Source organism: Schistocerca cancellata, chromosome 1 (assembly GCF_023864275.1).
Source record: "Schistocerca cancellata isolate TAMUIC-IGC-003103 chromosome 1, iqSchCanc2.1, whole genome shotgun sequence".
NCBI classification, from domain to species: domain Eukaryota; kingdom Metazoa; phylum Arthropoda; class Insecta; order Orthoptera; family Acrididae; genus Schistocerca; species Schistocerca cancellata.
In genome coordinates, this window is record NC_064626.1 from 1,209,392,345 (window position 1) to 1,209,409,346 (window position 17,002).

The 17,002-nt window shown below is 43.7% G+C and overlaps 1 protein-coding gene across 2 annotated transcripts in view; it reads right to left on the bottom strand.

The window, feature by feature from the left end:
• The window catches only part of LOC126094646 (uncharacterized), a 1,573,713-nt gene that overhangs the window by 763,345 nt on the left and 793,366 nt on the right, over nt 1-17,002 (bottom strand). The gene's annotated exons all lie outside the window — the stretch shown is intronic.

The following is a 17,002-nucleotide window of genomic DNA, read 5'->3' on the forward strand; positions in this document are numbered from 1 at the left end:
GACATCTATCCAGACCATCACACAGGACTTCCAAAATGCATCAGAATCCACTGCAAGTACTACGACAGTTAGGTGGGAGGTGAGAAAAGTTGGATTTCATGATCGAGCAGATACTCATAAGCCACACATCACGCCGGTAAATGCGAAACGACGTCTCGTTTGGTGTAAGGAGCGTAAACATTGGACGATTGAACAGTGGAAAAACGTTGTGTGGAGTGACGAATCACGGTAACAATGTGTCGATCTGATGCCCGGTGAACATCACCTGCCAGCGTGTGTAGTGCCAACAATAAAATTCAGAGGCGGCGGTGTTATGGTGTGATCGTGTTTTTCTTGGAGAGGGCTTGCACGCCTTGTTGTTTTGAGTGGCACTATCACAGCACAGGCCTACATTGATGTTTAAGCACCTTGTTGCTTCCGACTGTTGAAGAGCAATTCGGGGATGGCGATTAGCATCTTTCAACAAGATCGAGCACCTGTTCATAATGCACGGCCTGTGGCGGAGTGGTTACACGACAATAACATCCCTGTAATGGACTGGCCTGCACAGAGTCCGAACCTGAATCCTGCCTTTGGGATGTTTTGAGAACGCCGACTTCGTGCCAGGCCTCACCGACCGTCATCGATACCTCTCCTCAGTGCAGCACTCAGCGAAGAATTGGCTTCCATTCCCCAAGAAACCTTCCAGCACGTGATTGAACGTATACCTGCGAGAGTGGAAGCTGTCATCATCAACACCATACTGAATTCCAGCATTACCGATGGAGGGCGCCACGAACTTGTAAGTCATTTTCAGCCAGGTGTCCGGATGTAGATATCTACTAATATCAGTATTGCCGGCCTCTGCTTCGATCACAAGCAAGGCAGATTATTCCTACACGTCGATCAGAGACCTGAAGATGGCGTAATAAAGCGCCAAAACTGTTTACTTAATAAAATAAGGTTAAAAATTGACGGATGAGAGGTATTTAATTTGACAACATTATTCTAAGATACTATCGTAAATCATTTATACAAGGAACAGAAAAGTGCCAGAATGCTTCGTCGGCAAACGTCAGATGTTACTTGAGTTTGAATAGTTGATTTCGCGTCTGTCACTACGAACTGTAATCTTCCTGACAGTAAATCACCAATCTAGTAGTACAAGTTAATTAGAAGCCGCTTGTGTGAACGGTGTCAAAAGCCTTCTGTAAGTCTAGAAGTATAGATTCGATGTCAGATCCCCTGTCAATATCACCGATTACTTCGTGCAAGGCCGGCCGGAGTGCCCGTGTGGTTCTGGCGCTACAGTCTGGAACCGCGAGACCGCTTCGGTCGCAGGTTCGAATCTTGCCTCGGGCATGGATGTGTGTGATGTCTTTAGGTTAGTTAGGTTTAAGTAGTTCTATGTTCTAGGGGACTGATGACCTCAGAAGTTGAGTCCCATAGTGATCAGAGCCATTTGAACCACTTGAACTTCGCGCAAGAGCCAGTCGTGTGTCGAAACTTCTGTTTCGTTGGCTCGTCTGGCGTAGCGATAATGTCTCCATGTAGTAGTGGAGTAGGAAACAAGCGTTTATGTTCGAGAGAGAAGCAGACTTTACGAATCTGTCGGTCAACACAGTCCAGACCGAAACTTGTAACCTCCCCCTCACTTATCGACCTTAATGACAGTGAAAAATTAGACCGCGTGTACGTAATGGAAATTTGGGAAAAGCAATCGTCACCGAGGTTAATTTGTCGGTAAAGAGGGAGGAAAGGTTTACATCTAAATGAAAGGAAAAATGCAAATGAAACTGGTGGAAATTAATTTTGAAAAAGGGGTAAAGTTAATAAAGAAAGTAAATGTGCGGCTGTTACGTTAACAATTAACTAGCGGTAATTAGATATTTGAGATTTGGGGGAAATTACGGTCGCCAGTCCTAAGGACAATTACTATATTAACTGAAAAAGGAAGGTTATTACACATATAATTTGCACTAGAAGCGTGGCAACTGAAGGTTGACACGTGTAGTGTGAAAACTGAAAGTTTGTCAGAAGTAATAAATTTCGCTACACTCCGACTTAATTTAGCAAAAGAATTAATAAAACCGAAAAATCGAAAGTTAATTTAGTGACTGAAGTTAATAGTGAGCTTTCTTTCTGAAGCACATCGAAATTCAGTAAAATACGGTTAGTCTTGGACTACCTCAACAATCATTTCAAGAGCTACTTGAATCTACGCAATTTAGAAATAAGGGATTTCACTTTGAACTTGAATTAAATGATTCTGCACAATTAACAATAGTAAAATTTAGTACGTACCAAGCTGAACTCCAGTCACAGGTAAGCTAAATTACGGTAACAAAACTCGCACTCTTAATTCGTGCTTGTGTAATCTAAATATTGTAGCCAGCTATGAATGCCTTAACTGAACTTTGAAATTAAAGCAGTGAAATCGAATTATGTTTGAATTTCAACGACACTCGGGTTCATTTCGGAAAAGGTAGGGACCCTGCTTGGTAATGCAATTGGGACAATGAGCAACAAATGTTCACGCTAAGTTGCTGTAGGTGGTGACAGTCACTCATTGTCGGCCGTCGCTGTTGCAGAAGCTGGATGTTGGCGCGCCTTCTTCTCGACACGGTCACCAGGCGAAACGGGCTCTTGATGTGCGCCAGCTAATGCTTCCCGTCCGCGACACCATGTCAGAAACTATCATCGCAAGTCGAGCGCAATTACATGCTGCCAAACCCCGAAAGCGCGGCAACTCGCGGGAGCTTCACACGACACACCTGCTCCACTCGCTACTCCAGCCAGACTCCCTCTCTCCTCAGCCCGCGCTCCACGCGACAGAGTTAACTCTACCAAAGATCCTACACACTTTGATTCTTCACACGACCTATCGATGTAATCGTTCGATAGCAGTTTTCCCTAGGCAAGACCCAGCGTAAAAATACAAATAATATTTACGAAACAAACCAATTATACATCGACATAAATGCATAAATATATATATACAAATAGTAAAACAATTACAATATGTAAAGACACAGAAATGTCATATATTCAGGTAACAAAAATAACTAAAACAAATTTATAGTACAATAGATGGAAATAGGAGGATATGCATTTCCGGCGTTACAAACTCCTCCTGATTTCCTCTGACATATCATTGCTGCCTCCCCATACTAGTATCTTCCAGTCCATTCTCTTCTTCTGCTTTCGCTTCCATCTGAACCCTTCCCATTCCCCTAGTCTTTTGCTCTTTTTCCTCCCGTCACAATAACGGGCCTCCACAGAAACGGCACCCAGTCAGGCATACCCCGGTTGCGCCACTGATCTCGTGACGGAACAGAGAAACGAAACGCCGCCCTATTGGTGTCTCTAACAAGCATAAAGCGCGGCGACGTGCTGTTGGCCCTGCGTGACCGCTTAGCTTTGCATTGATCAGCTTCCCTCGGACACGACGCGGCGGGAAAAGGGTTGGCACGCCTTCGGCGCGGTGAAAGTTTACGGAAGAGCCAGACACTTGCTGCAGTTGCCAGCGCGTACGTTCACCCGCAGTCGCTAAGTGGTCGTTTGTTTCCGGTACGGGAGGACAAGCCGTGACTCCTGTTAAGTCAGCTCAGCGGGAAAGCACCAGCTTAAGCCCGTCTCACACGGAGCAAGATTCGCTGTGAGTTTCCTTGCTGGCTCGCGCGGCGGCTACCTTGCGGGCTCCGTCGTCTGCTAGCAGGCTACCTTGCTGGGAACCTTGTAAGATTTCCAGGATAGGTCCGGTGCTATTTTTCTTGCAAGGTCCCCTGCGTGCTACCTGCGTTGGCCAATCATGAGGCGTTTCGTTTGTGACGTCAGACGCGCAAAGCTTGGGCGGGAAGCCTATGTTGATAGTCGCTTTTCTGCTGTTGTGAGGTGCGGTAGGAAGTTCTTATAATTATTAAATAATGGCACCGCAGTGGTCCAAGGAAGCGATTGAAGCATTGATATGTACTTATAGGGAAGAACAGTGTCTGTACGTCGTGAAAAGCGCAGGCTATTATAATAAACACTTGCGTGCAGAGGCACTCGAAAGAGTTGCAAATAGCAATACATCCATTCGTATAAAATTTGCAAAGGATGTACGATCTTCTATCATATAAAATAAAGTCGTATATAACAGTCATTATCAGTATATTTATAAAATCAAAGAGTAATGAAATGGTGATACTTTTCAAACAAAAGGACGTGATATGCGAATTAACCTCAACTCTTTATGAAGCATGGAGAGCACACCTTTTCCAGCGTTTCTCCTCTTAATCCAGTTTTTCGTCTGTTCTTTCTTTCTTCTTCTCTCATTAGCATGCATTTCTGCATTGTTTAGCACCAAAACAGCTAATAACGCCAGTTTGCTCTGAACATCTGTACCTGAAGCAGCCATCTTCGTTCGATACAACATGCAGCCGATCTTGCACCGTGGGAGAGCTTCGGCATGGAAGATAGCCGCCTCCTTTCCCTGCAAGCCGACAGGCATGCACGCCATCTCGCAAACTTGCGCTGAACCTTGCTCCGTGTGAGACGGGCTTTACCGATGGCTGTTAGCGTTAATGATTTCTACTCCACTCGTCCCTCCTTGCTATGAGAAGGTGACGTAGTACGAAACAAAAAGTAGGCTGTAGGCATAGTAGATCCCATTCCCGCAACAGATGTCGCGGACGCACGTAATTGTGGCAGATTCAACCTGAGCCGTCCGCTGTGGCCGAGCGGTTCTAGGAGCTTCAGTCCGGAACCGCGCTGCTACTACGGTCGCAGGTTTCGAATCCTGCCTCGGGCATGGATGTGTGTGGTGTCCTTAGGTTTAAGTAGTTCTAAGTCTAGGGGACTGATGACCTCAGATGTTAAGTCCCATAGTGCTTAGAGCCATTTGAACCATTTTTTGAGATTCAACCTGAAGGGAACCCGTTAGAAATCTGGCGGTGGCTGAAGTTTTCGCCGCCACCATTTTGGTGACTAGACGAGGTACGTGTGTGTTATGGAGTGATAGGGAAGTAGATGTAACTGATATTGTAAGACTGTCATTCGTTAACATCCTTGGTGATATCTGTTTTGCCGGCATTACACAGTAGCGTACAGCTTGTTTCTGTGTTCCAAATTTCGTATCATAAATGCCACATAGATCCTTAGAGGCTATTAATTTTCAAACTCAAACAGTCAATGCGAAACGAAGTTTTATTTTAGTTTAAAAAGTAGCTAACTTCTTCTTTATGGACTTGTAAGAAAGTGAAATGTCGGCGATAAGAACTTGAAACGCAACAGCTCATTCTTCGTATGCTTGCAATAACTACATTAGCTTATTTCAACACGACACTAAAGCTAATTCAGAGTGCTTAATTAACTGTTACACCACGTTAACTGAATCTTCCGTCGATTCTACAGCATTACGTTTATTGTGTTAACCTGTTTTCGGCTTACAAGGCCATCTTCCTACATTTGAACTGTTACATCATTAGGTAGAGTCCATGTAGGTAATTTCACATTCCGAACGCCGAACTATAATTTTCAGTAACATCACGTCACAGTGGCTCGGTGTGAAGATGACAGTATGTTCCAGCTGGAGGAGTAATATGAATATCATGCCAAAGTACTTGGCAGTATTATATCCGCCTAATGCTAGGGACATGTACAGGGTGTTTCAAAAATGACCGGTATATTTGAAACGGCAATAAAAACTAAACGAGCAGCGATAGAAATACACCGTTTGTTGCAATATGCTTGGGACAACAGTACATTTTCAGGCAGACAAACTTTCGAAATTACAGTAGTTACAATTTTCAACAACAGATGGCGCTGCGGTCTGGGAAACACTATAGTACGATATTTTCCACATATCCACCATGCGTAGCAATAATATGGCGTAGTCTCTGAATGAAATTACCCGAAACCTTTGACAACGTGTCTGGCGGAATGGCTTCACATGCAGATGAGATGTACTGCTTCAGCTGTTCAATTGTCTCTGGATTCTGGCGGTACACCTGGTCTTTCAAGTATCCCCACAGAAAGAAGTCACAGGGGTTCATGTCTGGCGAATAGGGAGGCCAATCCACGCCGCCTCCTGTATGTTTCGGATAGCCCAAAGCAATCACATGATCATCGAAATATTCATTCAGGAAATTAAAGACGTCGGCCGTGCGATGTGGCCGGGCACCATCTTGCATAAACCACGAGGTGTTCGCAGTGTCGTCTAAGGCAGTTTGTACCGCCACAAATTCACGAAGAATGTCCAGATAGCGTGATGCAGTAATCGTTTCGGATCTGAAAAATGGGCCAATGATTCCTTTGGACGAAATGGCGGCCCAGACCAGTACTTTTTGAGGATGCAGGGACGATGGGACTGCAACATGGGGCTTTTCGGTTCCCCATATGCGCCAGTTCTGTTTATTGACGAAGCCGTCCAGGTAAAAATAAGCTTCGTCAGTAAACCAAATGCTGCCCACATGCATATCGCCGTCATCAATCCTGTGCACTATATCGTTAGCGAATGTCTCTCGTGCAGCAATGGTAGCGGCGCTGAGGGGTTGCCGCGTTTGAATTTTGTATGGATAGAGGTGTAAACTCTGGCGCATGAGACGATACGTGGACGTTGGCGTCATTTGGACCGCAGCTGCAACACGGCGAACGGAAACCCGAGGCCGCTGTCGGATCACCTGCTGCACTAGCTGCGCGTTGCCCTCTGTGGTTGCTGTACGTGGTCGCCCTACCTTTCCAGCACGTTCATCCGTCACGTTCCCAGTCCATTGAAATTTTTCAAACAGATCCTTTATTGTATCGCTTTTCGGTCCTTTGGTTACATTAAACCTCCGTTGAAAACTTCCTCTTGTTGCAACAACACTGTGTTCTAGGCGGTGGAATTCCAACACCAGAAAAATCCTCTGTTCTAAGGAATAAACCATGTTGTCCACAGCACACTTTCACGTTGTGAACAGCACACGCTTACAGCAGAAAGACGACGTACAGAATGGCGCACCCACAGACTGCGTTGTCTTCTATATCTTTCACATCACTTGCAGCGCCATCTTTTGTTGAAAATTGTAACTACTGTAATTTCGAAAGTTTGTCCGCCTGAAAATGTACTGTTGTCCCAAGCATATTGCAACAAACGGTGTATTTCTATCGCTGCTCGTTTAGTTTTTATTGCCGTTTCAAATATACCGGTCATTTTTGAAACACCATGTATAATCAAATCATTTAGATACGATTAAGGACAATCAAATAATGAAAGAGACACCAAAAATACGTTTACATTGTTTGACACCGATGACAACTCTTGTTAACATACTGCAATTGCTAATCGTAACAGCACCTAATTTCCCAGTAATTACTGAAACTCATAAAAACAAAGCGATTATTTGGCCTACTGTTATATTTATTGAAAAAATTTGGTAATTTGCGGTAAGGTCTTATAGGACCATACTGCTGAGGTCATCGGTTCCTAAGTTTACCCACTACTTAATCCAGCTTAAACTAACTTACGCTAAGGACAACACACACACCCATGCCAAAGGGGGACTCGAACCCCCGACGAGGGTAGCCGCGAAGACCGTGACAAGGCGCCGAAGAGAGCGCGGCTACCCCGCGCGGCATTTATTGAAATTCTGTTCACATTTAAAAAAATGCACGCATATTTGAAGCCAGAAACATGTTAGGAAGATATGGAATGGGGTAGTTTCAGAGCAGTTAACTGAAACGTAATCCGTACTGTTCCATAAAAACACGGGAGAACTGCCGGATATCAGTTACTTCCTGCCACGATATTTCGGCGCAGAGTCTTCTGGCCATCTTCAGGTGAATGCCACTGTAGTAGTACTGGCGATTACGCGCTGAGCTCCGCTATTTAAAACCTTCTGAGGTGACATTGCGCATGCGCTGCTCAGCGTGCGCGTTCATAACGGCTCCATGCGCTGCGCCTCGCGCCCTCCACTGCGAAAGCCTGGCGTATCGGTGTCAGGTCGATTTCCATCTTCATGCAGGTAACTACGCCGACTACGAAGCGGAGTTCAGCTGATAACCGCTATCTCGATTGATGAGAGTGTCGTTGTCAGACAATCTTATTTCCACAGATTCATTGATAATTGAGCTCCAAAAGTTTGATGTATGGGCCAAAATGGAAATCGACCTGACACCGATACGCCAGGCTTTCGCAGTGGAGGGCGCGAGGCGCAGCGCACGGAGCCGTTATGAACGCGCACGCTGAGCAGCGCATGCGCAATGTCACCTCAGAAGGCTTTAAATAGCGGAGCTCAGCGCGTACTCGCCAGTACTACTACAGTGGCATTCACCTGAACATGGCCAGAAGACTCTGCGCCTAAATATCGTGGCAGGAAGTTACTGATATCCGGCACTTCTCCCGTGTTTTTATGGAACAATCAGTACGCCGGGAAAGCTTTAAACATCACGTAATCCGTACTATTTATTTGAATCATTTCACTTATTTTTGCATGTTAACCTTGTACACTATTTCATGTACTTCAGTTGTAACCACCACGGATAACATTTTCTGTAATTCTGAATAACTTCTGTGACTAGATTGTAATTAACGAAATTACGATAAGTAATAATATTCCAATTGTCAGCAATGTATACAAGACAGCGAGGTGGCCAGTACCTTGACTCTACGATGAAATAAATTGTACACTTGAAACAACAACTGCTTTTACCAGATTACTGAGAACTATGCAGTTCTGCGGCCCGTTTTCACTTAATAAACTTCCACGTAACAGCATCTGTAACGAATCCTCAAGAGCAATATAAGTTAACGAGATCAGTTACTGTTCTCAAGATACTGTGTTGCAACCACCGAACGACAAGAACTTTATTTATAGCTACCCTTAACGTTACGAAAAGTCGATTGACTTCCAGTTTATGTTCTTCTTAGGCCTACATTTCTTTTATTCCCAGTGTTAAAGTTACACCCCACACTTCAAGCAAGAAGTGAACACAAGCTTTCGAAATGTAGTGCTACAGAAGAATAGTTGTTGAACAGGTAGGTAGTGTATCGAATTGAATACAATTTAAGAAAATAGAAATTTGTGCTCAACTTGACTAAAAGAAGGGATGAGCTGATAAGACACATCCTGAGACACTGAGGAATGGCCAGTTTGGTGTAAGAGAAAGTGAGGGCAGGGGTAAAAATTGTACAGGGAGCCCTAGGCGAGGACGCAGTAAACTGTTCCAAGTGTATGTAGGCTGCAATAATTTTGGAGAGATGAAGGGGATTACGTAGATTGCACTAGTGTAAAGAGCTGCAGCAAACCAGCCTTCGGACTGAAGGTTATAGCAACATCTTTTACAGGCATGCACACACAGCCTTGGGATGCTTCTTTGATGACGTTTGTGATAAAAGAATCCAGAAGACAGTCAGACTTTAGAATGTTAGGAGTTACGGCATTCACTTCTGTTTGTATTTTGCGCCGTATCGTCACTCAACGTTGTTTCGTAGGGAGACACATAAAAAGGGTCTTTCACAAATCCCCCCCCGCAAAAAAAAAAATCGCATACAGTGGAGTCAGTCGACGTTGGAGTACAATGGAGCAGCGCAAGATCCGAGTGAGGGAGTAAACACGTAACAGGCGTACCAAGATAGACCTAGCAGCTGCGATAAGCTGTGTCACGATGGTGCAGGGTTACCGCACTTGTCTAGTAAGTAGGAGATCTCTGGTTCGAATGCCGGTCCGGTACACATTTCCGCTCGTTGGCGCTGACTCCGCTTAATGTCCCGCTGCAGCTGATAGCAGTTATCCCCCTTCAATGTGCGTATATGTTTTACAGCTGCTGGATCTGCGAGATGTCTGTTCTTTCGAAGGAGACACTGCGCATTCAAATAATAGTCTTTAATCTTTAATCTTGGTTTGCAGTAAACGTCCCATTTCTTCCAGCACTACGGAAGCAACAAGACGGAACTTTGTGTCGTGACTACATAGAAGCTCGGGTTCGAAGACTTGAAGACGTGTTGTGAATGTTGCATATTGTGCTAGTTGTGCAGGTAAATAAAATATTTTCAAAATGTGTCCATCGTATTTTTTTATAACTGTCGGCAGATCAACGGTAAATTTCAAGGTTTTTCGCTCTTAGTAGTTTCGGTACCACGGATCCCTACTGAGTTAGCTCACCATTACCACAAGATAGATTTTTAAGTTCGGTAGTGGAAGGATACAGACGCATACACCGAAAATAAACGTGTACCATCTTTTACCAAATTCTATTTTATCAAATAACTGTAATTAAAATAATTTGAAGGAGAAATACTTAGTAAGGCTAGGGGCCTGTTCATATACGTATATTTTTTTACAAGCATCAACATTAGTACATAAACCTTAATTAAACTCAGTCGCAACCAAAATGGACATACAGTATACCACTCAAAATACAGACTTGAACAGAATGCTCTCAAACATCTTGGTATCCTTAAACAAAATTAATCAGTGGCGAACACTAACACCGAAGGTAACAAATGTTTCCGCGTCAAACTGTAATGCTTATCGTTTATTTGTTTGCGCTACTCTTTTCTTGCCACGATAAAAATGCACAGGCAGTGCAGTAACATTCGGCCAAATTACGAGATGACACGAACTTTTATCCTTTAACTAAAACAGGCAGCCGATTCAAGCGCGCACACACGACTAATGGTTCAAATGGCTCTGAGCACTATGCGACTTAACTTCTGAGGTCATCAGTCGCCTAGAACTTAGAACTAATTAAACCTAACTAACCTAAGGACATCACACACATCCATGCCCGAGGCGACCGTAGCAGTCCCGCGGTTCCGGACTGAGCGCCTAGACACACACGACTAATCTCAACGGTGAATTAGTCGGCAAGCTGAACAGCCTTCTCTGTTTGAACTCCACTTCACATGCGGACGAGCCTGCGAGCATCTGTTGTTAATGCTGCCGTCGAACATTCGTCGAAGGCACTACTGTGCCAACCCCGCAGCATTAACTCCACACACATACAGCTCCCCCACTGTCCCAGAAGACTCAACCGCACCTGTATTCGCTGGAGGCGATGCGCATACAGCGCTTTAAAGCCTCATCGCACGACCCCGACACTCTCGAAATACCGGAGGAGGCGTTACATCTACATCTACATCTACATGTACTTCTACTTCTACATAGATACTCCGCAAGCCACCGTACGGTGCGTGGCGGAGGGCAGCCTAACACCACTACTAGTAATTTCGCCGGCCGGTGTGGCCGTGCGGTTAAAGGCGCTTCAGTCTGGAACCACGTGACCACTACGGTCGCAGGTTCCAATCCTGCCTCGGGCATGGATGTGTGTGATGTCCTTAGGTTAGTTAGGTTTAATTAGTTCTAAGTTCTAGCCGACTGATGACCTCAGAAGTTGAGTCGCATGGTGCTCAGAGCCATTTGAACTAGTAATTTCCTTACCTGTTACACTCGTAAATAGAGCGAGGGAAAACAACTGCCTATGGGCCGCCATATGAGCCCTAATTCATCGATTTTTATCTTCGCAGTCCTTAACGCGCAATGTATGTTGGTGGCAGTAGAATCGGTCAGCAGTCAACTTCAAATGCCCGTTCTCTAAATTTTCTCAATAATGTTTTTCGAAAAGAGCGTCGGCTTCCCTTCAGGGATTCTCATTCGAGTTCCGAAAGCATCTCCGTAACTCTTACATGTTGTTCGAACCACCGCTAACAAAACTAGCAGTCCGCCTCTGAAAGTTTTCGATGTCTTCCTTGAATCCAACCTGGTACGGACCCCAGACAATCGAGCAGTATCCAAGATTAGGTCGCACAAGCGTCCTATATGCGGTCTACTTTACAGATGAACCACTTTTTCCTAAAATTCTCCCAGTAAACCGAAGTCGACGATTCGCCTTCCCTACCACAGTTCTCACCCGATCGTTCTCTCTCATATCGCTTTGCGACGTTACACCAACATATTTAAACGACTTCCCTGTGTTAAGGAGGACACTAGTAATACTGTAACCGAACATTACACGTTTCTTCTCCCTACTCATCCGCATTAACTTACATTTTTCCACATTTAGTATTTTAGGCTAAGAGGGAATTCGATTAACATCTAGCAGATGCAGTTTGGATAGGAAAGAGGGGACAAGGAAATTGTAAATGATATCCACTGATGTGTACGCCTATATTTAGACTTCGCAAACCTATGTGAAGTGAACGACAAATAGTACTTCTCACTGCACTTCACATTAGAGTTGCGTCCCATTCCATTCGCATATGGAAAGCTGGATGAAACACTGCCTATGCCTCTGTTCGCTTTAAATTAAAGTGTTACTTATCACCTTGACAAAACTATTGTTACATAACTTAATTTTTGTTTGTTTGCAGGTAAACTGATAAAGTTGAAATTGTCAGTGCCATTTTGTTTTGGCTTATCTAGAGGCGTGCTGTTGGGTGCTGTAGCGTTGGGATTTCAGTGTGTACCAGGACTGCAGACGCGCATAAAAAAAATTACGTAACGTTATTAGTTTTGCGATATATGAACCTTTTAAGATGGGTTTCACGGGATGGTTGGTCTGTCTTCAGGCGTTTGCCATTTGAAGTTTTTAAAAATTTCCGTGACTCTCTCTCGTAGGTCGAACAAACCGAGTGCTTCCCTTCTCTGTATACGTTCAATATTCCCCGTTAGTATATTTGGTATGCGTCCCACGGACATATGAAATATTCTAGGATGGGTGGCACGAGTATTTTGTAAGTAAACTCCTTAGCAGACTGATTACTTTTTCATGGCTGTTGACTGGAATACTCTATTTCGAATTCTGAAGGTGGCAGGGGTAAAATACAGGGAGCGAAAGGCTGTCTACAATTTGTACAGAAAGCAGATGCGAATTCTAAGAGTCGAGGGGCGCGAAAGGAGAGAAGTGGTTGAACAGGGAGCGAGAAAGAGTTGTAGCCTATCCCCGATGTTATTCAATTTGTATATTGAGCAAGCAGCAAGGGAAACAAAAGAAAAATTTGGAGTAAGAATTAAAATCAATGGAGGAGAAATAAAAACCTTGAGGTATGCCGACGACACTGTATTTTTCTCAGAGACAGCAAAGGACCCGGACGAGCAGTTGAACGGAATTGACAGTGTTTTGAAAGGAGGGTATACGATGAACAACAACAAAAGCAAAACGAGGATAATGGAATGTGGTCCAAATAAGTCGGGTGATGCTGAGGGAATTAGATTAGGAAATGAGACACTTAAAGTAGTAAAGGAGTTTTGCTATTTGGGGAGCAAAATAACTGATGATGGTCGAAGTAGAGACGATATAAAATGTATACTGGTTATGGCAAGGAAAGCATTTCTGAAGAAGAGAAATTTGTTAACATCGAGTATAGATTTAAGTGTCAGGAAATCTTTTCTGAAAGTATCTGTACGGATGTAGCCATGTATGGAAGTGAAACATGGACGGAAAACAGTGTAGACAAGAAGAGAATAGAAGCTTTCGAATTGTGGTGCTGCAGAAGAATGATGAAGATTAGATGGGTAGATCACGTAACCAATGAGGAAGTACTGAATAGAACAGGGGAGAAGAGGAATTTGTGGTACAACTTGATTATAAGAAGGGATCGGTTGGTAGGACATGTTCTGAGGCATCAAGGGATCACAAATTTAGTACTGGATGGAAGAGTGGGGGATAAAAATTGTAGAGGAAGGCCAGGAGATGAATAAAGTAAGCAGATTCGGAAGGATGTAGGTTGCAGTAGCCACAACAACAACAACTGTGAATGTATCCTAGTCGGCCGCCTGCATTACTGACGACTGAACCGATGTCATCATTCCACATCATATTCCTACAAATTGTTCAAAACTGATTCAAATGGCTCGAAGCACTATGGGAGTTAACATCTGAGATCATCAATCCCCTAGACTTAGAACTAATTAAACCTAACTAACTTTAGGACATCACACACATCCATGGCCGAGGCAGGATTCGAATCATCGACCGTAGCAGCAGCGCGGTTCCGAACTGAAGCACCTAGAACCGCTCGGCCACAGCGGTCGGCTTTACAGATTGTTACATCCTATATTTGTAAAGGTGCGTTTACACCTGCGCGCATTGCGGCTAGTCACCATGCGGCTGTAGCTTGCCCCACACGGAAGTTGAGGCGCCCAGTGTGAACAAAGGTGTGAATTGACATGCAATCTACACATGTGCCTCTACTTGCGTGTGGGGCAAGCACAGTCGCACGGCGACTAGGAGCAAGGCACAGGTGTAAACGCACGTTAATACTGAGCTTCGAGTTGTGGCATTGTTGTTGTAGTCGTAGGAAATCACGTCTTTGCATCTTTGCACTTACTGAATCCTTAGAGGAAGTTGCCAATCCTTACCCAGTTCCAAATCTTGTTAAGATTTGTGAAGCTGTTTTCAGACTGTGTAGCCGGCCGGGTGGCCGTGCGGTTCTAGGCGCTGCAGTCTGGAACCGCGTGACCGCTACGGTCGCAGGTTCGAATCCTGCCTCGGGCATGGATGTGTGTGATGTCCTTACGTTAGTTAAGTTTAAGCAGTTCTAAGTTCTAGGGGACTGATGACCTTAGAAGTTAAGTCCCATAGTGCTCAGAGCCATTTGAACCATTTTTGAGCCAGACTGTGTATAAACTGTCTATTAGAAAATTATTATTATAGTTCTAATTAATTTTCAGCACCTCAACTGTTTCATTTGTAGTAGAGCTCGCATCTGTTGGTCATTATTTGCCTCTAACAATGATTGCATGCCCAAACCAATAGAAGCACTGTTAACGTCATTGTTATGACAATGTACGACTACTGACTGGCAAAATACCGAATAATTACAATTAAAAGCACGACAGTTTCGTGTTTATTACCAATATTGTTTCTAACCTGCAGACATGCTTGCATACGATTATGTGACATTTGCTGCATAAATCTGCTCCTTCACCGCGTCTCCTCTTCCTCCATCTCTATGTACATCTCTTACGTCACTCCCCCCCCCCTCCTGCCGGCCCCTGTGGCCGAGCGGCTCTAGGCGCTTCAGTCCGGAACCGCACTGCTACGGTCGCAGGTTCGAATCCTGTCTCGGGCATGGATGTGTGTGAAGTCCTTAGGTTTAAGTAGTTCTAAGTCTAGGGGACTGATGACCTCAGATGTTAAGTCCCATAGTGCTCAGAGCCATTTGAACCATATTGGAACAAATAAGCCCTCGGTCACAAATATTAAGTCAAAATTGACCTGGTTTCGACGCTACTATGAGCGTCGACTTCAGCATTAGACTAACTGTTCTAAAACATATTAGGTATGTAGTACATTAATAAAATTAAAGTTTGTACTGACTGGAAAAGATGCAGTACTTACAAGTCACACATTAAAAAAGATCTGAGCCGGAAAGGCGACGTCATGAACAGTTGTGAGATGGCGAGCCGCTAAGGGCTGCTCGTACTGTGTTTCCAGTCAGTACAAACCTTAGCGGCTATGTACAAAGTTTTCCATTTGAACCATTTTTTCACCCCCTCCCCCCACCCTTTCACACTAAGACACACTTCTTTCCGGACAATAAGTGGTGTGTTTACCCAGATTGATTGAAATCCATCCTGTAATTTTTGGAACAGATATGGTGCATATGTACACACATCCATTTTTATAATATGTGTGTTAAAAAGTATTCCATATTTTTAGAGGTGGTAGTATCGAACAAAACATGAAAAAAGTGACCAATAAACAAGGGCTCTGAAATGCCTACCTCCTGGGCTATGAGTAATTTTTCATCTTCGCTTCTGTGAAGCACACCTCTTTGCTTTCTATAGTTTGAGAGATGCTAGTATGGACCAAAACAAGACAAAAATATCTAGTTAATATGGGCTCTAAAACGCGTATCTTAGGCGATACGAGCACTTGTTCAGTAGAAGAGAAGTGATTAACCATACTGAAGAACCACAACGGTTCATAGCTCTTAAGGGGGTAGACCAGGGTGAAGCCCGATTTTGGAACCGATAATCATGATTTTTTGTCAGTAAAATAACAGATTATAAAAATGACTTGAGACCCTAGTTTTACACCCTTCAGATTGTATTGCGTATTTTTTTAAAGCAAAAAACTTGCTTTCGGAGGACATCCACATCGACAAAAGACCTTCGCGGAGTGCGAGGGCTGTTGGTGGAAGCTCTGAACGCCGCAATTTTAATCTAGAACAAAATTTAAAAAACTGCTTTGAACTGATGATATTGTCTAATGTAATACGTAGGGATATTTAACAAAAAGTGATTGTTAACACGATGGCAGCACTCTGAAATAAAAGTCAATTTTTTGGAAAAAAAGTCGTTACAAAAACGTGCATTAATAATCGAAATTAAAATGTATCGCAAAAACCCTACGTGCTACAGGAGAAAAAAATGCCGACCCACAAGTTACAAGAAGGTGTAATGTAATTGCGTATATATTTCATGAATTATAACTCTCGCCAACTTGAAAAATGTTGCTTAAAAATCAAGCGTTTAAAGTTTCAACAACTGAAAAAAAAATCTTTAATCGGCAATGTCAGCACTGTACAGTTGGCCTTTTTCTCGTCGATGCCGAAAAACCCTCATTTTGACTAAATTATACCAATTAACTGGTTTCCGCTCACCAGTCTTAGCGTTTTTGTACTACTGGAATCACTTTTAGAACTTTTTCTGTCCGTATAAATACGTTTATTTGCCTTTTTCAAGCACTCACGTTTTACTTCTTACGACAAGTTAAGCAGAGCCGAGACAGGCACGTGCTTTCAGAATCAAAGCCGTAAACGAATTGTGCTGCGAAGAGAAATCTTGCTGAGAATAGTGTTTCAGTTGATACTAATGTCCTGTATAATACTGTCGGAAACTAATAGGACCCTTACTCCGTCGATAACTATTATAGTGTTACATCGGATGCATTCGAGCACGCGAATGCACCAGACACCCATTCAAAGGAACATTTTAGGGCAATAAAAAATTAGACTCAAGAGAATTTGTACCATTACGTACCCCCTTAAGGTACCTGTTTTAGTTTACCCCTCAAAATAAAGAACAATTTTTTTTAACACTCAATGTATGCAGTA